Here is a 22,884-nt window from a genome sequence, read left to right as displayed (position 1 = left end):
AGCCAGTCCCCTCTTTACTGGAGAGCATCAGACACCACTGCACTGTGAATTCAGTGCAGTGCAAATTGAAATAGCCATGTGAGGGCCACCAATATAAGTCTGACTCAGGATATGCTCCTGCATCCAAACCAGTGGAGCTCATCCCCCACACAACACAGAGGCCATGGGCAAGCTTCCCTCTTTCCTGGCAAGTTTCTTAGGGCTTGAAAACAAACAAGTAAACAAAAGAAGGCAGTAGCATAGCACCCATTGTCTCCTTAAGATTATTGCCATTTAGAACAACCAAAATTGGGGTGGGGGCAGAGGAAGGGGAGACTGTTTTAATGAAATAGTTCACAAACTTGAGTCATATAAGTCAGGAACCTCTGTGTTGGGCATGTTGGTTTGTCCCATCATGCTGTCTTCATCACTCACAACTTACACAGTTCTGAAATTCCCAGTCATGCCTTGTTGACCATCTTAGCCCTACCCTTCACTCCATGCTGGCTCCACTGTTACATTACTTACAAATGTTAAGAAAATCCTGATAAACTAGATTCCACATACAAATCATTATGCTAGCTTATATTTAAAATCATTTTGTGTGCATCCAACTCAACAATAACCATCTGTAATAGACTGGAGACTCTATTCCTATTTTCTCCATAACACATTTCATTTTTTTAAAAATTTATTTATTTATGCATACAAGAACTGGGGTGCAGGCCAGAGATGTGGGGGGTGAGAGGATTCACCAGAGATAAAGCAGGGAACACACTGATGAAATACACTGCTGAGGGGAGCAGCGGAAGAGTCAGGAGAGGTCTACTGCACCATATGGGTTGCTCCCTGGCCAGCTGGTGATTGAACTCATGCTGCAGAGGTTGAGGATTGCTTCATAGTGCGGTGTTTAACCCCTTGCACCACCAGGGAGGCCCCCATAACACATTTTAAACTAAGATCAAGTTATTTAATAGAGTTGGCTAAAATAAAATGAGTGGGTCAAGTGAATACAAAAAGTCTCCTAAATCTCATAGGCTTTTTTCTACCTCCTTCTAATGTGAGAAACATGAGACACGCACATGTTGACCTAATTCAGCATTTTATCCTCAATGCCTTGCATAGTGCCTAGAATGTAGTTGACATTCCATGAGTATTTCCACAAGGAAAAGGAGTGGTGGGGAAGGGAAAGGAAGGAAAAGAAAGGGAAGGAAAAGGAAAGGGAGGGGAGGTGAGGGGAAGGGAAATGGAAGGGAGGGGAGGGGAGGGAAAGAAAGCAAGGAAGGGGGATATTTATTTATAGGATGAATCCATTGTAATTTTCCTTTACAAGTATCTGGATTTTCCCCCCCTCCTTATCTTCTGACAGGTGCATTTTATTAAGCTTAAAACTGTCATTAATTGACATTTAATTGCTACTCTCTTTCCCCTCCCCTATTAGCAACCATAGAAGTGATCTGGTTTTAAAGGAGCTTGAAGCACTGTACTAGCCAGAGAAAATATCTGGAAGCAACTAGAATGTCCATCACTTGCATCTCATCAGTTATGGTCTTTAATGCATGTGTGATCTCAACTCTAACAAGGTGCCTGGTGGGCTATGCAAGGTTATTCTAGTCTAAGCTTTGATGTCCTTTGTTGATAAGATCTTTAGTTTGCTTGCTATCTGAAACTTTTTATAAAAATGCGGTTCAGTTAGATCTCTGAAAACTGAAAAGCTCTTTTTATAACATGAATGGCATCTGAATAAACCAGGCTCTTGTGTGAGGTGATCAGCATGTATACATGTGTACATGTGTAATAGGTAAATTACAGTAAAGTTTGAACAAGTTCTCAGAAGATCAAGCCACCTGGCTTTTCAGAGACCATTTTCAGGTCTTTCCACTTTTTAATCACAATTTCTTTTTTTATAAAGAACTTTTTTTTTTAAGTATTTATTTATTTTTATACAAGAACTGGGGTACAGGCTAGAGGCAGGGGAGGGTGAGAGGACTCACCAAAGACAGAGCGGTGAACAGAAAAGGCAGACTAAAGAACTACACTGCTGAGGGGAGCAGCGGGCAAGACAGGAGAGGTCTGCTTCGCCATGTGGGATTCTCTCCCGCCAGCCGGGATCAAACCTGCGCTGCAGAGGCTGCGGACAGCCCCACAATGTGGCACTTAACCGCCTGGGCCACCAGGGAGGCCCTTTAATCACAAAATTTTTCTTCTTATTCTCTACTTTTTGATTGTTCTGCCTCTGGTACGATCTAATATAGAAAACAGAGATTCCTCCTGTTACTAAGGGACATTACCCTGGGTTGACAGAAATATGTAATCAATAATTTTTAATAGTCAGCACCAGCCCACATCTTCTATTTTGTAACCAGTTGTAGCCTGATTAGAATGCATGTAGATTTGCATGCATTCTAATATTAGCATTTTGTCTGAAAATCTATACTTAGAACTGTTTTCTCTGACATGGATAAACTTATAGAGAAATCGTGAGATGAAATCATGACAGAAAGCAATTTTCTTCTGATGCTAAAACATCAGCAGTGTACCATTACTATTTCATTTTATTGACTTCATAAAAGAACTGAAATGGGATTTAATGATAAAAAATGAGATGATTAAAAACTCTGCTTCTGCTCTATTATATTGATCTTAATATTTAATAGGAAATGAGACTTGCTTTGTTTTCTGTAACAAACAGTGTGTCAAACCCAGAATAGATATACTCTGAAAAGTAGAATGAAGGATAAACCATAGACAGACTGGAGAAAACACCAATAACGTTGTTAAAAGTGAGAAGAAAATTTGAGAAAGCAGAAAACTATTTGTAGATGGCATGAAAAAATGATTCAGAAAAACAATAAATGTCTTTCTTCCCTCCTAATTGTTGCAATTCCCTGTAGCTGTCCTTCTTTAGCCAAATGGCTCTTCATCTAAAGAAAAAGGTCAACAAAAAGACTGACCATCCCCCATGGCTTTGGCATTAACCGCCATGACAGCTGAACAGACAATCTAGTGGCAAGATGCCCAGAGAAGTCCAGCAGAATCTCCAGGCACTAGCATGTGCATGAACACCTGAAGGGCCAGTGCTCTTCACTCATGTGGCACATCACACCCTCACAATGTCACCTCCTACCAAGCTCAAGGCTGGTAAACTCTAAGAGTAACTCAGGCACAGATATTCTCAAAAAAAAATCTCCTTAGGCAATTTGATTGTGAAGTCAGAGTTAAAGAGTACTGAAGTGGGATAATCATTTATGGACCATTGGCCATTTACTGACACATACAGCCTCAATGTTCTCAACTGTGAAATGGAATAATAGTAGCAATTATCTTTCTGCATTACTGTAGCAATTACATGGAATAATTACATATGTAATTATGCATAATTATGTACATAGTGACTAGCAAGTGTAAAAGCTGGCGAATCATTACCTGCGATTGTTAAAGTTGACACCACCCCTTGCTGAATGAATTTGTAGGGGATAGGAAAATAGGCACTCTCAGGTGGTGACAATGTAACAATGTAATGGCACAAAATCTCTTTGTATTTGACAGCCAGTCCTAAAAATCAAACCCTGGAAGTCCTTGATTAGTGTGAACAGCATGGGGCATGACCCTCCCTAGCAGGACATGTTCAACCACATGTGTGCTCCTAGTATGTCTCAACTAGGTTCCAGGAAGATCCACATAGATGTCATTAGAATCTTCAGGACAGGCCTTGCTCCTTAGTCATACTGTGCATACTCAACTCGAATAAAGAGAAAATATACTGATAAATGCCAGTCCCACACTTCACTAAAAACAAAGGACTCTGGTTGTTGAGTGTTTGACTTCTTAATGCTCATCTTGCACCCAGGGAAGAGTGGAGGACAGCACTAGCTTTAGATGGGCATTCTTTAGGCATCTATTGGGTCTTATGTGCTCTCAGCATCGTTTGGGCCCCACAGGGCAGCTTCTCTTCCATGTTGTGCTGTGGCTAATTAGGCTCTGCTGCACTGGGCCCCACCCGGGCGGGGACCAGGGGCCGCATACGGAGCTTGACATGAACTGGTCCCCAATTAACATGCAGAGTTTTGGCTTTGGTAGACACAGGAGCAGAATGTACTCTGCTATGTGGAAATCCAGAAAAATTTCAAGGGTCTGCTTTTTACATTGATAATTTTTCATTAGTTATGGTTTCCTAAAAATGAACTCTAAATATGACATTTTCCAGAAAGCACATCTTCACTTTTCTAATATATACTCATTAGTTTGGTCAATAGGTCTTCACAACCATGTGTTTGCTTTAAAATTCTTAAAGGCTTTCTTGAGGTATATTTGATATACAAAGAACTGAACATATTTGATGTGGTGATGTTTACTTCTGTGGGCCATGACTGCAGTATTGAGATATTCACCTAGAGAAGCAGAGGCAGGAGAGAGAAGGGGAGAGAGAAGCCCATGATGAAGACTTGCCAGGGGCTTGGAGGCCTGCAGACCTCCTGGCTCCCCGGCACCCTGCCCCCCAGAACCCCTGCCTGCCATGTTCCTGGTTGCTGAACTACATATAAAAGCTCAATAAAAGTCTGAGAAAGCCACTGAGGGTTCCAGACTCTCCTTTACCCGTCTGCTCCAATCATAGAAAACCTGCTCTGTGGCCTTCCTGCCCCTACAACTGGGCCCCACTGGATGGATGGAAAATGGAGATACCAGAGAGACTTGTGTCACTCCAACCATACAGGATCAATGTTACCTCCTCACATATTGGTACAAGTGCCACATTATATTTCTTTTTTTTTAAGATTTATTTATTTTTATTCAAAAGCTGGGGTACAGGCCAGAGGCGCGGGAGGGAGAGAAGATTCACCAGAGACAGAGTGGGGAACAGAAAAGGCGGACTGAATGAAACACACTGCTGAGGGGAGCAGCAGGCAAGGCAGGAGAGGTCTGCTGCACCATGTGGGTAGCTCCCTGGCCAGTCAGGAATAACCGGAACTGCAGAGGCTGCGGACAGCTTCACAGTGCTGCGCTCAACCCGCTGCGCCACTGGGGAGGCCCCTATATTTCTTTTTTATTGAAGTATAATTGATGTATAGTACAGATTCAGCTATAAAACAATGATTTGATATTTGTATAACTGAAATGACTACCACAGTAAATCTAGTTACCATCTGTCACCATACATAATCACACATATTTTTCTGTTGTCTACGGACCACCCAGCCCATGTATTCTGTTATAGCAGCCTGGACAGATTATGAAACTCTCTAACCCCTGGCTGGGTGGACTGATGGCCACTCAATTTGGTTTTTAAGTTAGGCTGGGTACTGTGAAGTATAGGAAAGCATGTCCAGCTGCCTGTGCTACCATTTTGGCAGAGAAATGTTAAACATTTTCATGGAAAATAATACACATTGGTAAGAATGTCACTACTACAAATATTTCCTACATTAGAGCAAAAATAGAAATACACACTTCATGGAAAACAGGATTTGCTATTGCACTTCGCTGGCAGGTAAAGAATAGCAAGAAAGTAATATTATAGAGTTGTTTGTTACTCATTTGTGATGGAAAATATCATTTGTCATCCTTTTCAGCATTCTGCTTTGTTTTTTTTAGTGACAATAATATTTATGGACTTTTAATTTTCTTTTCTTGTCTTTAAAATGTTGATTGTAAATAATCCCCCCATCAGGTTTTCACTATCTTTCTATGAGGGATCAACTTTGTGCATAAAAGAGAAGTAAAATAAACAGAAACCACACCTCTAGGAATGTGATAGTGACACATACAAGGGAATTATTAGATAGAATGAGCCAGCAGGAGACCACGGAATTATTTGGATACCTATTGTAGGTGAATCAAGATCTACAAATCAATGAAATTGTCCAAACAGCTGAGAAAATTAACTTGCGAAGTGAATTTAACAAGGGCATGGAAACTCCTGACATCATTTTTTACATTTATTTTCAGGTAAGGACTTTGCAGATATGGCCTCTCTTATGAGAGAATGCCACATGCCCCAAGACAGAGATAGTACAGCAATATTTCTTGGCCTTAATTTCTTTTTTTAAAAATATTTATTTATTTATACATACAAGAACTGCAGTATTAACCAGAGGTGTGGGGAGTGAGACAATTCACTAGAGATAGAATGAGGAGCAGAATAGGTGGATCTAATGAAAGACATTGCTGAGGGGCGCAGTGGGTGAGACGGGAGGTCTACTGTGCCATGGGGTTAGCTTCTGGCCAGGGATTGAACTTGTGCTGCTATGACTGGCATAGATGATAGTGCTGTGTCTTTAACCTCTGCACCACCAGAGAGGCCCAATTGGCCATAATTTCTTTTTTTTTTTTTAAAGATTTGTTTATTTTTATACAAGAACCAGGATACAGGCCAGATGTGTGGGAGGGTGAGAGGATTCACCAGAGACAGAATGAGGAACAGAACAGGCAAACTGACGAAATACACTGCTAAGAGGAGCAGCGGGTGAGACAGGAGAGGTCTGCCTCTCCATGTGGTACTCTCCCCGGCCGGCCAGGATCAGAGGCCGTGAACAGCCTCACAGTGCGGCGCTCAACCGCCTGCGCCACCAGGGAGGCCCTGGCCTTAATTTCTTAAAACAAAAAAATGATTATTTAAAATTCATGGACAAGGGAACTCTGATGTTATTCGGTGTAATGTTATTTTAAAATAAATAACATGCCCTGAAAATGAACTTTGTATTTTCTAATTTCTGACTTTTAGAGGTGAAAATAAAGAAAATGAAACTGGGAAAATGCACTTGCTATTGCCCCAACATCACATTTTCCCGTGAGTAAGCTGAAATATCATGATATTGTGTCTTTGACATTGTCCTCCTGCAAAGTATAGTATAAATGCAGCTTTCAAAGTTGAGCTAAGAATTCCAATAGAAAAGCCTGATCTTAAAGACAGAGGAATCCAAATAGTGGAACATTAACTTTTAATTAGCTTGAGATTGATTTGTTTATTAGGCATATGGCTATGAATGTCAATTTCTGAGTTATAAAACTTAATGACAAACTTAAAGCTAAAATAATGTAATATTTTTGTAACACTTAATAGTTTTCAAAGGACATTTTAACATATATGACTTTGACCAGATAGTCAAATTACCATGATCCACACTTTATTAAGGAGGAAACTGAAGGTCAAAAATATAATATCTTTTTTCTTTAATTTTAAAATTATGTTTATTGAGACAATGTTGATTTGCAACACTGTGTATGTTTCAGTGATATAGATTCACACCTCTGAAAATGTATGTTCTCATTCTGTGTTCCCAACCCAAACGTCAATAATCTTCCACTATAGTTCCATTGAGTACCCTTCTCACTTTGCTCCAAATGCCCCCAACCCCTTCTGGTAACCTCAGTTTTATAGTCAGATTTCATGGTTTGTTTTGGTCTGTGCCTTTGTATTGTTTTTCCACATACCAGTGAAACTGCCCAGTATTTGTCTTTCTCCCACTGTCTGCTTAACACAGTCCCCTCCAATTACAACCATGTTGTCTCAAAAGGCAAGATTTCATTTTTTCTTAACACCTAAGAGTATTATATTGTGTATGTACCACCTCTTCTTTATCCCCTCTTCTGTCATTGGGTCCTTGGTTGTTTCCATAGCTTGGTTATTGAAAATATTGCTGCGGGGCCTCCCTGGTGATGCAAGGGGTTAAGAGACAGCACTATGAAGCAATCTGCAGCCTCTGCAACATGAGTTTGATCCCCACCCAGGGAGATGACCCACATGGTGCAGCAGACCTCTCCTGTTTCATCCGCAGCTCCCCTCAGTGTGTTTCAGTCAGTCTGCCTGTTCTCTTCCCACTCTGTCGCTGGTGAATCCTCTTACCCCCCTGAATCTCTGGCCTGCACCCCAGCTCTTGTATGAAAAAATAATTAAATCTTTAAAAAAAAAAAGAGGTGGGTTATGGATGAATTAGGGTCTTGCCACTAAAAGGCAAATAGAAATTATGAGTCTGAATACAAAGAAATATAGAAGGTACTCTTTGGATTTGACGCAGTAAACTGTGCAGTATCTGATGGCACTTGGCTCAGCACTATTATCAGATGAAGGATGACAAACTTACTGATAACTCATAGGTCCTATACCAGTCTATATTCTCTACTTGACTTTTTAACTGTTAGGGCTGTGGTATTACATGGAGAGTTAATGATCCGTAAAATACCTGACTGGCCTCCCTGGTGGTACAGGGGTTGAAGTCTCAGCACTATCAAGCTACCACACTATCGCCAGCCGCTGTGGCATGAGTTTGATCCCCAGCCAGAGAACTAACCCTCATGGGACAGCAGACCACTCTTGTCTCACTGGCTACTCCCCTCAGCAGTGTTTTTCAGTAGATCAGCCTGTTCTGCTCTGTCTCTAGTGAATCCTCTCAACCCCCGCAGCTCTGTGGCTTACACCCCAGTTCTATGTATAAATAAAAGAAAAAAATAAAACCTTTAAAAAAATTAAAAATAAAAAAAACCTGACTAGAGGAAATTTTGAATAAAAGGTTGAAGTCCCCTTTGAGTCTCTGGCTTGAGGGACTATTGTGGCTACTGGGGGAAATGATAATCCTTTAATTGTACCCTAAGAGGGCCAGCAAATATAGCTCAGCCAGGGACTGTAGTGTCCCAGACATCTGGAGTTATCATAGCCAGAATGGGAATCAATGAGTTTTTGGGTTTCTGCACTATATTTATCACCTATAGTGGCAGCTAAGAGAGCCAATAGTAGTTGTAGAGATTTGGCTAATTGGAGACTAAAGTTTGGTCATGATGCCCTGGGGCATGAAGGCAAGACCAAAAGTGAATGTGTAAATGTGTGACCTTGTAGTGAGCAGTGTAGTAGCACTTTGAAGTGTCCTGGTTTAGGGTGGCCATCAATACCAGTTAGGAGGATAGCTGACTGTTAGGTTGGTCCAGAGAATTGGAATGGAATAAGGCAGAGTAGGTGGCTCCCATATCCACAAAGTGATTTCTCTGTCACTTTTAGGGTCACCTAAGGGATTGTAAATAGGGGGACCCATCTACATCTGAGACCCTTCAGAAAAAAGTTCTTCTCTTCCGGTGCCACGTACTTCATAGTCAATGGCCACAGTGGTTTGGTCTGGCCCCCTCCCTCTCTGGAAAGTGGGACAGTTCTTCCAATTCCCTGTGTGATTGCACAGAGGAAGAAGCTGTGGAGACATCTTCTGACATTCACAGTGGAAGTGTTCCATTTTCTGGCAGTGGAAACAGGCTAGGGACCCTTTTGGAGACTTGGGTCCCAAATGTCCTGGGAGTACATAGGGTCTCAGGTGAGTCTGAAATGGCAGGACACTGGCAATGGCAGATGCCATATATTGGGCCCTTTTCTCATCTTTCTCCCATTCCCTCTTTTTATGTTGGACATGACTGATCTATTCCCTATTATTGTAGACCTTGAAGGCCTTGTTCAAAAGTGACAATAAAGGGGTCTGAGGCCCTTGCTCTAGCCAGATCTTGTGCCTGATGTCAGGGCAAGCCTGATAATGAAGTGGACTGCTAGGTTGGCTTGTCCTTCAACAGTCTCTGGGTCCAGATTAGTCTACTTTCTCTTGGCCTCAGTGATTCTCGCTTGGAATAAAACAGGATTTTCATTAGGCTCTTGAGTAACCTCCCTCAGTTTATCATAATTGACTGACTTAGCAATGGCCTTCTGCATGCCCTGAAAGAATCAAAAAATCATATAGTCCCTGCTACTATGATCTGGTTTTCAGAGTTGATAATTTCACTCAAAGTCAGTGCCAGGTCTGTGATCATGAACATTACAAGCATGCAACTCGTCTGCATATGTTTGAGCCTGTGTCCAAATCCTTGTCCTTTTTTTACTGTACAGAAAGTGGTCAGAATAATATACTCATATATATATGCTATTTCCACTGCCAGCAACCATGACACTTCCATATATAAATATATAAAATCTTGCCAGGTTAAATAAAGGGTTAGAGTAAGTCCTCTAAATTCTTTAATAACATGGATGGAGTCCCATGAGTAACTCCCTATTTTTTTTTCAAGGATTTATTTACTTATTTATAGAAGAACTGGAGTACAGGCCAGATGTGCGGGAGGGTAAGAGGATTCACCAGAGACAGAGCAGGGAACAGAACAGGCAGACTGACAAAATACACTGCTGAGGGGACCAGCGGGCAAGACAGGAGAGGTCTGCCTGGCCATGTGGGTCCCTCACCGGCCAGCCGGTATCAAACCGGCACTGCAGTGGCTGTGGACAGCTTCACAGCGCTGCGCTCAACCACCTACGCCACCAGGGGAGGCCCAGTAAGCTCCCTATCTTGTCCTCAAGCTGGGTAAGGTCAGACATGGGAAAGGGCATGTGGATTCTGATGGTGCCCAATTCACCATTTGAAACCTCTCACATGGCAAAGATTTTAGATTCATCCCTTTGGGAGTGTTCCTGAGTGGAGTTATAGAGTGTGCCACACTGAGTGTGTGCAGGGAAAAGAGGGTCATAAGGAGGTCGGGTTTTAGGCTAAGAAGGAGAGAGTTCAGGGGGTTGTGACAGTGGTTCCAAAGAGGGAGCTTCTGCTGGGGAAGAAAAGTATGGTGGGCTGACTAGATGTGGTGCCCACAAGTTCAGAGGAACCCCCAAGAAGAGGGATCATCTAGAATGTCAAGTCCGGGTGTAGGACCTGAAAACTTTGTCAAGCACATCTGGCAAGATTTGTGGAGGTCTGTATCTTGACTATAGGCCATAGAAGTCTGAACATGAGGCACCTCTTACTATTTGCCTCACTATGGCAAAAGGCATCTAGTTGGGGAACAGTATTATAGCTAAGGATGCCATTTATAGGCCAGATTTCTTGGTCCTCTAGTTTGTAATGAGGACAGGCAATATTACAGAGAAAGAGTAGGTGTTTTTTCTTTGAAGTGTGGGGATCAATAGACTGTTCGATGATCTCTGCAGCAACAAAAGGAAAGTACCCACAATGAATGGTGCAAAGATGAATCAGGGAAATCCCCACCACTAGATCTGAGGGCCTGAGTGGCAGAAGCCACTGAATGGACAACCTCACAGTCTGGGATCATCTCTCCTGGAAGTTAGGAGTCTGGAAACTGTCACTAGCCAGGATATCTGCCCAATAAGGACCACCTGCATGTGACCTGTCAACTGGCCATATAAGAGTCAGACCTGAGTCACTCACTAGATTGTTGAGCAGAGTTTCAAGAGCTGGGGATTGCTGAGTGGATGTTCGGGAATTTGGGCTTGTAGTGCAGAACAAGTAGACTCGATCACTGGCCACAAAGGAAAAAGTAAAGAGGAAAGTGAAACTGCCTAACATCCTGATTATAGCAGACTTCCTAGCTTATAGGGACCTAACAAGGACACTTGGGGGTGCCTGAGTCTGACCCCATTAGTTGTCCATGATCCAAAGAGCCCACCAGGCAGGAATTTCAAAGGAGGAAAAGGCTATTTTCCACCAATTGGGCCATAGTGATTTTTGAGGGCAACTGAAGACTTTTAAGCAATGTCATTGTGAATGACCTCATGCATTTAATTGCTTCAAGGTTTCCCGTAGCCTACCAGAGAACAAGAAATTGACAAAGGAATAAGAGGCTCCCATACAGGCAAACTCAGAGTGTTGGCCAGAGGTTAAGGGTGGAAAAATTCACCAGACAGAGTAGAAAACAGGAAAGGCAGATTTATTGAAATACATTGCTGAGAGAAGCAGTAGGCCTAACAGGAGAGATTGTTGGTGCTGAAAGAGGTCTCAAGGCCCCTTTTATACTCTTGTAACCAGTGATTGGCTGGAATATTTAGGCCTTGGGCATGTACTGACATGACCTGGATTATTGGCATAATGGTCTGGTTCCCATGGCAGTCCCAGCATTCAAGACCTCCAAACTTGCTTGTTGGATAAGGAGAGTGGGGGCTTAGTTTTAAATCTTATTAAATAGTACCCTAACACTGAGGATGCCCAAGATTCAGTCTGACATTTAACATTCTAATGTGTAATTTTTAAAATTCTAAAACATCAGGCCTCCCCTGGTGGCTCAGAGGTTGAGCACTGGGCTGCGAGGCTGCCCCACAGACTCTGCAGCGACGGTTGGATCCCCGGCCCCTGGTGAGGGTCCCACATGGCACACAGACCTCTCCTGCCACACATGTTGCTCCCCTCAACAATGTATTTCATCAGTCTGCCTGTTCTGCTCCCAGCTCTGGCTCTGGTGAATTCTCTTACCCATCATGCTTCTGACTGTATCCAGTGCTTGCATAAATAAATAAATATATCTTTAAAAAAAATTTTCTCAAAAAACACCTCCCACCTCTGTCCTCTCTATTACCCTGACTTCTTGGGGCTTTCAAGTCTCTGTGATATGAGGTGTAGGTAGATTTGGCCATAAGGAGCCTCAATATTCAGAGACCTACTGTAAGGAAAATTAGTAAATCAGGCTATTTAATGCCTTTCACACAACAGAGTCCATACTTTTAAATGTTGTTTTCCATCATTCAGACATCTAGCAAACAAAGGTTGGGCCTGTGTTGGCAACAATATATCACGGTTGCATGGCTATGGGCACTTAACAGTGTACAGGGGGCTAGGCAGAGGAGTTACTGCTCTATCTCAGTGTTGGTGTCTTTCTCTTGCTCTCACTGCCTGCCTATGTATACTGTTCCCTGTCTTATCATTAAAGGACTGCAAAACCTCCCAAGGGCTCCAAATTCTCTTTTCCTCTGCTAGAACTGACAATGAACTTGCCCAGCCTGGGATGGTTGCACAATACCTACTGAAGTCAGTTATTTACATTTGTCAGTCTCTGTTATGGCTCTTTGGTACCAGGACTCAGACAGACTATACCACCCTACACTATTTTGTTCCATTGCCTGCAATTCTAAATTCTCAATGCCCTCTTCTCTTACAATGGACACCAGCCCATGGCACCACTACCCCTTATTTAAATATAACCTGCACACACACCCCCGCCGCGCCTTGCAGGTATTTGATAACAACTCCAATATCTGTATAACACAGGGAAACCTACAATCAGAGACTGAGCTACAACCATTAAAAAGATTTCGATTTCCCACATTTAGCATTAGAATGCATATGAACTTGGCTTTCTAGTCCATTTATTTTTATAGACAATGATTTTCTAAATGTGTCACCATCAGGGTGAGTCCTATTATTGTCCTTGTCCTATACAAAGAGACACTGGAGTTCAAAGAAATGGCCTAATTTGACTAGCTACCAAAGCCAGGTATGGGGACAAACCTCAAGTACAAGTCATTCCAAAGTCCCTGCTTTTTGCTGGGAACTGCAGTTAAGCAGAGCTGAATTTCACAAAGCCTGACGTATAGGTATAGAAAGTCATCTGGGCAGTACAGATGCATTCTTTTTTAAAAGAGTGGGTTTGTCTAGGACTTTAGACAAATAATCTTGAAGTTTAAAAATAAAAGCCTTTTAGAAGAGATAGAGAGAATTGAATTGAATAAAATGTAACTATATTTAAGGATATTTATAAGGACATTTTGTTTCTTTACTAGGTAACATACTTATCCCAGTGCTATCACCAGCTGACCTAACATAGCAATGAGATCCCCATTTTTTTTTTTTTCTAATTACTAGAGTTGACTATGTGAAGCTTATCTCTGGGGGAAGCTTCTCCAAGCTGCTCATTAACCTTCTTGTACACCATGCAACATTCCTGTCCAGCACATCCTCACAAAGGTGTGAAAACTGACCCTCTCTATGCAAAATACCTGGAGAACAGATACGAGGCAAATACTGTTGATCCTCTGAGGAACCGCAAGTGAAGGAAATATTTAGAAATGTACAAAATCAAAATTCCTTCCTGGTACACCTGAGAGTCAGTCCAATTTCTTCACTGAAGCCTTTTTTGACAGTTTTGCATCTGATTTGGATGGCTCCATTACATCAGTTCCCCTTACATAGTCTAGACTTCAGTGACATCAGGTTTGTTGCTATTCCCTGAAAAAGTAGTGATACAGGGCAGCGAGGGGCACTAAACTGATCAAGGACAATGCCCAAATAGTTTAGCGGTTACGTCTTAGCTCTTTTACCCCCACGCACAATTACAAGACTGCTTAGGCTTAGGGAACAACAACAAAGGAATTTGTTTAATAAACCAGGAATAAACAAAGAGTTACTGAGGCCAATAAAGGCACTTACTTTAACCAAAGCCGAGCTGTCGGGGCAGGAAGGGCACAGTGCAGGTTTTCTGATCCGGCAGACGGGTAAAGAAGGAGTCCTGGAGCCCTCAGTGGGTTTCTCAGGTTTTTATTGAGCTGTTACATGTACAGCAGCAATCAGGTACACGGCAGGCAGGGGTGCGGGGGCCAGGAGGCCGGCAGGACTCCAGGCCCCAGGCAAATCTTCACACTGGGTTTCTCTGGCTTCTTTCTCCCCTTCTCTCTCCTGCCTCTCTCCTGCTGCTTCTTCTCTCGGAGACTATCTCAATACTCCTCCCATGGCCCACAGAGTAAACAAGATACTTTGCAACAATGTAACAACTGCAGGTGCCCCATCAGGCAGGGCAATCCTGGTGGTGGGAGGGCAGAAGAGCCTGAAAATCATTTACCCTGCAGTAGTAGCCCAATATCATTTAGTCTTGCACAAAGACGGATAAAATGGTGTCTTCCTGCAACTGAGGATACACAGCTCCTCTCCCAAACAATAGGCCACCGGTCTAAGATGGTGTCTTCCTGCCACTGTGGGCATGTGGCAGCCAAACTATAGGCCAGGATCCGATTCATAAATATAGCAAAATATACTACAAGAGACTCTCCTTGAGCTGCCAAAATGCTCCTCACAACACCAAGACAGGCAACACTCGAGACAACAGCTATAGTGGCTGAACGCCCACACTTACACATTTTAGCAAGACGCCTGGCTCTGGATCTCCAGTCCTCTCCAGGCCATACTTCAACAAGACACCTTGCTCTCTGGGTCTCCTGTCTTCTTTGCCAGGCCTACCAAAATTAACCCAAAACGACTGCTCAGAGGTGGCCTTGTGCGATGGCCTCCAGCCTTGTGGCCCATGCCCATAGAGCACAGCTCTGCAAAGTCCACGCAAAACTGCCCGGGCCAGGCCCCAACCATTGCATCGCCACACTGCCACCACACCACCCTGTGCTGCTGGTTGGGGCTCTCTTGGCTCGTTTTGCAGTCACCCTTATATAACTTGTCAGTTGCTCCACTCCACTTTTTAACATTTTTCTGGGGCTATCAATTTTTACCAGCAGTCCCCCTGCAGGGGGCACCACCAGTTACAGTAGTACCATGTCCTTTACACTCCTCTGTCAGGACTGGTTTTCCCACTTCATCACCTTTATTTTTCCAAGTTCTAATTGAAGTTTTGTTAGGGGGAAAGAATGTCCTGAGCAAACTTCATACAGGCTTTGTGGACTCTACCCCCACTCCATTAAAACACTGGAAAATACAAGTCCCATGATCCCCAAAGGGAAAATTGTGAGGACCTGAGGGCAGAGATAAGCAGCCATTTTCTCAGTTGGTGAATATAACCAGCCATGTGAGCGCTCTCTCTCTCTCTCTCTCTCTCTCTCTCTCTCTCTCTCTCTCTCTCTCTCTCTCTCTCTCTCTCGGCCTGGCAGCGCTTGGTCTTGGCAGGTCATTTGGGTCTCCAGATCAGCAGAAGGGTAGGACACATTTAAGAATTTATCTCTCTGTTGTTCTCCCTGAGTTGTTCATTTCCTCATTTCCCCTTCCCTTATAAATAATCCTTTTGTTAACCGTTTGTGTGTGCCTGCAGTTTAAGTCCCCTTTAAGCATGCGGGTGAGGACCCACAGTCAGGCAACCAGTTTTATATCGGGGGTCCCCCAGTAACAGTTTCAGTATCTCCCAGAAGTGTAAACTTAAAACAATTGATCTGAAGTTTCCTGATCAGCACTAGTGAGGTAATCTGCATGATAAGACACAACCCCAGCCCCACCTTCCCAAAAGTGGCTTTGCCTCAAGTGCTCTCTTCTTTTACTGATAAACCTCCTTCTGATTATGAAACCTTTCTATTTTGTGAAGCCCTTGCAGTGCCTTTCTACTTGCTAAATGGAATGCTTCCCGACTCGTAAATCATTTACTAAAGTCAGGTCTCTGAATTTGTGGATTTTGTTTCTAAAAGTTTTGGGCAGAAAGGCATCCACAATGAACTTCCAGCAGCATTTGTGGAAGACAAGAAACACAGGTGTGGCACTCACCAAATTTTGTTGAATTATCTGTATGTCTTGCCATTTCCCAGGACCCTATGTAAATTCCTTATTGTTCAAATTCAGCTCTTTGCTTCAAGTTTCTTTTACTGACATAACTAGGTTGTACTGCTCACCACTCAGGAAGCCAGAGTATGAACCATGATGCTGTTTCAATAAAGGAAGCTGTTTATTAGAGAGTGGTGCTACGTCCAGCAAACAGTAATTAGTATTAAAAAAAAAAAATCTGTCTCTCCAGGTAGCAAGTGAAGGAAGATTGTACAGTAAAGAAAGGAATGTGGGGATGCATAGGGTTAGTGTGGGCAATATTTCTTCATTCTAGGCCTGGGATTTCAGGCAAGGACAGTCAATTACAAGATTATTGATGACATTTCTGGAATAGTTGCTCTTCTCAGCATGATCAATTTAAAATGACCCATGTGTGTTCATCAGGCACAGATGTTATTAGAATCCTGAGAAGGAACATAAATGTTCCTTTCAGCATCAATCATCCCATTGCCATGACCCAAAGGAGTGTGGTATAGTGGCTACTAAGGCAGTAGTCATGTCATTGCCCTTGGTTCAGGCCAGCCAAATTACCAGTCTAATTGACTTTCCTTTGATAGTTTGGTGGGTCCACTTGAAAATAGCCAAATGTTCTCTCCAAAACCCAAGGTCTTTAGCTCTTGAGTTAATCCTTGTAAACATATTATAAAATTATCTGAGATACCCTAAACCCCCATCTCGCAGGAAAGAGAGCAAAGCCATCTCAATAGTCTTCATCTTTTTTCTTATTGCAGAAATATACTGCCTAAAGTTAAAGCTTGTTTTTTCACAACCACTGATGAGCAGGAAGCCAGATTAAGAAAATTATAATGGATACCTAGCCTTTGCATCTCTGCAGTACATTCTTTAGGAAGGAATGAATTAAATCCTGTTTTGCCTTCCACTAGCATCAGCATATGTGGTACTGAATAACTCAGAGCAAGAAGACCCTCCTATCAAGAATAATTATATTTTTAATGTCAATGACTTAATTTCCCTACCAATATAAATTGAATTTAAACTTCTGTTTAGAACAAAACTTTTTAAACTTTTTAAACTTGTTTAAACTTTTGTTTACCCTAGAACACCTCTAGGGTAAAATCTGTATGACAGGTTGCCGAGTTTGAATCTTTACTATGAATAACTAATAAACTCTTTGTCTATCACTGATACATTATTTCAGATTAACACCCACAATTCCATATGAGATTCTTTTTCCCGTTTATAGATTGTAGTCTCCACTTGCTGTGGTCTGCTGACTTACCTCTGCCCCATTTCTGGTCCATAGTCTCCATTATTGGAGTTTACTAGTATAGTCCACATTGGGAACTATTAGAATTACTGACCTGAGTTGGACTGGATTCATGGTAGACCAGACTGGGTTCAAGGTTAACAAAATAGTGAGGATCTGACTGGATCTGTTTTAGTAATATATAGAAAACCAACCCTCGGTTTTTTCATATAATGCATGTTAGGAAATGGTGGTAGCTGTAGTTCTCTGGTTGGAATCAGATCACAGCCTCCAATCACTGAGATCTGCTGGTTCAATCATGTACCTAGTTCCTAAATTGTTGGTTACTGTCAGTGTCCACAATTCCATTTCTTCATATACTATTGGTTTATGTGAATGTGCATGTGAAGATAAAGGAATTTGATTAAAGTGAATCTGGCTTTAAGGAAACCTAGTTAGAAGAAGTGGGATCATATATATATATAAAAATTTGCATGTACCAACTTCTAGTACTATTACTTTAGTTTTAATAATGTTAGCTTTAGAGGTAGCAGATATCTAGTAAAATGGTAATATTTGACTGAAAATAACCTAGAATTAAAGTAACCATTATGGGGAATGTTCCAATTAAACAAGATTTCACTTTTAAATGTTCACTTATGAACATACAGATATGAGTTTACAATGAAACAAGATAGAAGAAGAAAAAAGAGAAGCAAAGTGAAAAAAAAAATGAAGAAACACTTCACGAACTAACCAAAACAATGGAGAAAGGCAATAAAAGAATAATAGGTATCCCAGAAAGTGAAGGGTGACAAAGAGGAATAGAAAATATACTCAAAAAGATAATAGGAGAAAATTTCCAAGGAAAACAATATACATATCTGGATAGCAAAAAGAAAAACAGGATACCTAAACAAAATGAAACCAACCCATGAAATGAAGACATATAGTGGAGAAACTTCCAAGATTACAGGATGAAGAAAGAATACTGAAGTTGGCAAGGGGAAGAAGCATATGACCTTAAAGGGAACACAGATCAGGCTAATAATGGACTTCCCAGAAGATACACTGCACACAATGAAAGAATGGAAAGACATGACTGAAAAACAAATCTATAACTTGCCAACCAAAAATACCATATACTGAAAGTCTCTCCTTTAGCTATGAAGAAGAAATAAATGTGTTCTCAACCAAAGAAAAACTGAAGAAGTTTGCAAAAAGTAGATGCCCCTTCCAAAAAAAATTGAAAGGAGATGTAGCATATAAGCATACAGAGAAATAAATAGGAAGAACTGAAATTAAAAGAGATGTAGGTGTATCACAAAGTAAAGAAAAAAATGTCAGCAACAGAGTTTCATATATTAAATATCAGTCTAAACTTAAATGAACTGAGCTTATCAATTAAAAACATGGAGGTTCTGGTTGTATTAGGAAACAGAATCCACCTTTTTCTGTCTCCAGAGACACACATGAACTCCAAAGACAAACATAGGTGCAAGTTACAGTGTTGGGGAAAAAATCTGCAAGAGAATGGGACCCAAAGAAAGGATGGCACAGTCATACTAATATCAGATAAAATAGATTTCCAGTTAAAAAAGGTAACAAGAGGGCCTGCCTGCCTGGTGGTGCAGGCAGTTGAGCACCACATTGTGAAGCTGTCTGCAGCCTCTGCAGCGCGGGTTCAATCCCCAAAAGTCGGCGAGAATCCCACATGGTGCCACAGACCTCTCCTGTCTCACCCACTGCTCCCCTCAGCAGTGTATTTCATCAGTCTGCCTGTTCTGTTTCCCGCTCTGTCTCTGGTGAATCCTCTCACCACCCTCCCGTTCATCTGGCCTGTACTCCAGTTCTTGTATAAATAAATAAATCTTTAAAAAAAAAAAGAAAAATGTAACAAGAAACAGGGATGAACATTACATCATGACAAAAATTAGGAGGGCATAATAATTATCAACAAATACTCAGCAAATGAAAGACACCAAAATACATTAGGCAACTACTATCAACTCAGAATACAATCACTGGAAAAAAAAATTTGTGGCAGATGACTTCAATACCCCACTCTCACCAGTGGAAAAGCAAAGACACAAAAAATTAATAGGGACAGAATAGTTTTAAACAAAAGAATTAGGCCAAATGGATATAATAGATAACTATAAGTCTCTGCACATCTAAAAAGAGAATACACATTTTTTTCAAGTGCACATGGAACATTATGAAGGATTAACCAAATCCAAGCCACAAGACAAATATCAATAAATTCATAAAGTTTGAAATTATACCAAGTACCTTCTTGAACCACAAAGGTATCAAATTAGAAGTCATGTACAAATAGAAAGTATGGAGACTGGACAACATATTGCTATGAGACAAATGGATCAATGGGAAATAAAAAAAATTAAAAAATACTTTGAGAAAAATGATAATGAGGACACAACATTCCAGAATATATGGAACAAAGCAAAGGCAGTCTTAAGAGGGAAGTATATAGAAATACAGGCCCATATGAAGAAACAAAAAGGCCCAAATAAACAACCTTGTCTCTCATCTTGAGGAACCAGAAAAAGAAGAACAAGAAAGTCCAAAAGTCAGTAAAAGGAAGGAAATAGTAAAAATTGGAGCAGAAATAAATAAAGCATAAGTCAAAAGACAGTCCAAAAGCTCAATAGTTCCTTGGAAAAAATAAAATTAATAAAGCTGTAGGTAATTTCACTAAGAAAAAAGAGAGAAAACTCAAATAGGATCAGAAGTGAAAGAGTAAAAGTTATGAAACTACAGAAATTCAAAAGATAATAAGAGTTTACTATAAACATTTATGCAAACAAGTTCAACAACTTATATGAGATCAATAGATTCTTAGAATTATATAATCACCCAAGACTAAATAGGGAAGAAATAGAAAACCCAAGCAAACAAGGAAATTAAGTGATGAAAACTCTCCAACGAAACAAAAGCTCAGTACAAGATGGCTTCTCAGGAGCATTCTACCAAACTTTCAAAGATGAACTAATACCTATTCTGTTCAAAATCTTTCAAAAAATTGAAAAGAATACTTCCAAACACACTTTAGAAGGCCAACATTGGCTTTACCTAATGGGGGTGGGGCAACTGATAAAATATGTAAGTGACTGCAAAAGCTGTGGCTAATTTCATTTTCAGTCTTTGGAATTCAGTTTTTTCGATGTTCAGCATTTGGGGTCAGTGGATTTTGACCCCCACTGCACCAATCTTCCAGAAGGCTGTTGTGGGTCTCTGAAGGTGGAAGCCTCTAGCAGCCAACCTCAGAGAGGAAAAGTTTGCAAGTACCCGAGCAACTGAAACTGTTCCCAGTTTTGCTGCTGTTATAGCCTGGCAGGGAAGATGAAGACCCGGAGCCAGGCGCTTTGCTGACCTGTGAGTGTGGTCATTTGTCAGGTCATTCAGCCACTGCAGCTGCTGTTTTGGGTGTCACTTGTCTGGTGCTGCACTGGGGCATCCCAGCATCTCCAGAAATGTCTCCTGTTGCATTTTCTGTTGTCTTCGTGATTTGGACCCTGGCCTATAGTCTGGCTTCCATATGCTCCAGGTCAGCAGAGGCAGAAAGATGCCATCTGGGCACACGTCCTATTGTTTAGGAGAGGAGCTCCGTGGGAAGATGCCATCTTAACTGCTTTTATTTAGGACTTAAAAACTGGACACTGCTTTGGGTGAGGTAAACAGCCATTTTTGGACTCAGTAACTCTTTGTTTTTCCCTGGTTTGTTAAATAAATCCTATTGCTGTTGTTCCCTGAGCCTGAGTAGTCTTGCAATTGTGTGCATGGGTGAAGAACTCAGACAGTAACCGCTAAATTATTTGGACAGTATCCTTAACCAGTTTAGTGCCCTTTGCTGCCCTGTATCAATCTTAAGGCGAAAGTTATCAGTTTGTCACCATTATGGATTATATTGGCTATTGGTTTCTAATATATGGTCTTTATTATATTAGAGAATTTTCCTTTTATTCCCGTCTTATTTGGAGTTTTTATCATAAATGATTGCTGAATAATATTAACAGCTTTCCTATATCTATTAATATTATCATATGATTTATATCTTCACTTTAGTTGATAAGGTATATTGATTGATTTACATATATTAAACCATACTTGCACATCTGGAAATAATTCCACTTGATTACAGTATACGATCCATGTAATATATTGTTGAATATAATTTGCTAGTGTTTTGTCAAGGAATTTTTCATTGATGTTCATCAGTGATATTCATTTATAATTTTCCTTTCTGGTGTTGTCTTTATATGGTTTCAATGATAGGGTATTTTTGGCATTATGAAATGTAAGGGAGCATTTTCTATTTTTTGATTTGTTGAAAAAACTTGAGTGAATGGGTATTAGTGCTTCTTTGAAGGTTTGATTAAATTCATTTATAAAAGTCTTTGTCCTAGGGTTTTATTTTTGGAAAAAAAAATTATTGCTGTTAAATTTCCATGCTTGACATTAATTTCTGAACTCTTTGGTTCTTCCTGGGTTAATCTTGGCAAACAATATTGATATAGAATTTTTTTAGTTTTTTCAAGGTTATCAAATTTATTGGCATATAATCCATCATAATAATCTCATATAATTACATGTATTTCTGTATTATTTGGTGGAAATTTCTCTTCTTTAATTTATGATTTTATTTTCTAATGTTTTTGCTCTTCTTGGTCAACCTGGTTAGATGACGTCTATTTATTTAATCTTCCTAAAGAATAAGTTTTTCGTTTATCTTTTGTATTGTCTTTTATCTTTATTTCATTTATTTCCACTCATTTTTATTATTTATTTCCCTCTGCTACCTTTGGTTCTTGTTTTTCCCTCTTACTCAAGTTGTTTTTGTTATAGTATTAGACTGTTTACTTGGGATTTTCTTGGTTCTTAATATGAGCCTCTATTACTTTATCTTCCCTCCTAAGATTGTTTTTGTTAATTGCATTGATTGTGGTAGCTTGTATCATTATTTTTGTTAGTCTCAAGGTATGTTTTTAATTTTTGTTTTAATTTTCTCTTTTATCCAATATCTATTAAGTCTATTATTGTTTAGTCTCCGTGTTTATAATTTTTCGTGTTTTTTTTTTTTTTTATAGCTGATGTCTAACTTTATGAGATTATAGTCAGAGAGAGTACTTGGTATGATTTCAATCTTTGTAGTTTTATCAATAATTGACTTGTGTCCCAATATATGATATATTCTTGAAAATTTTCCATATACATTAGTGAGAAATGTGTATGAAGCAGTTTTGGGCTGAAGTGTTCTGTAGTTATCTAATTAAGCTTATTTGGTGCAGCTCTTCATGTAAGACTACTGTTCCTTACTTATTCTCTGTCTTCTTGGTCTATTCAGAGTTGTAAGTGGAATATTAAAATCCCCTAGCATCATTGTTAATAGTGCCCTATTGCACTGTTAGTAAT

General features: G+C 40.6%; 1 long non-coding RNA gene across 1 annotated transcript in view; it reads left to right on the top strand.

The window, feature by feature from the left end:
• LOC129145903 (uncharacterized) overlaps positions 1-22,884 on the top strand; it is a 49,041-nt gene that overhangs the window by 987 nt on the left and 25,170 nt on the right. Inside the window, exon 2 of the long non-coding RNA XR_008552068.1 lies at positions 6,701-6,766. This is a non-coding gene — a long non-coding RNA (uncharacterized LOC129145903). The remainder of the gene's footprint in view (positions 1-6,700; positions 6,767-22,884) is intronic.

This window comes from Talpa occidentalis, unplaced genomic scaffold (genome assembly GCF_014898055.3).
Source record: "Talpa occidentalis isolate TD23 unplaced genomic scaffold, MPIMG_talOcc4v2.1 talOcc4.10, whole genome shotgun sequence".
NCBI classification, from domain to species: Eukaryota; Metazoa; Chordata; class Mammalia; order Eulipotyphla; family Talpidae; genus Talpa; species Talpa occidentalis.
The sequence above is the reverse complement of the archived record's forward strand: the minus strand, read 5'-3'. Positions and strand labels throughout refer to the sequence as shown.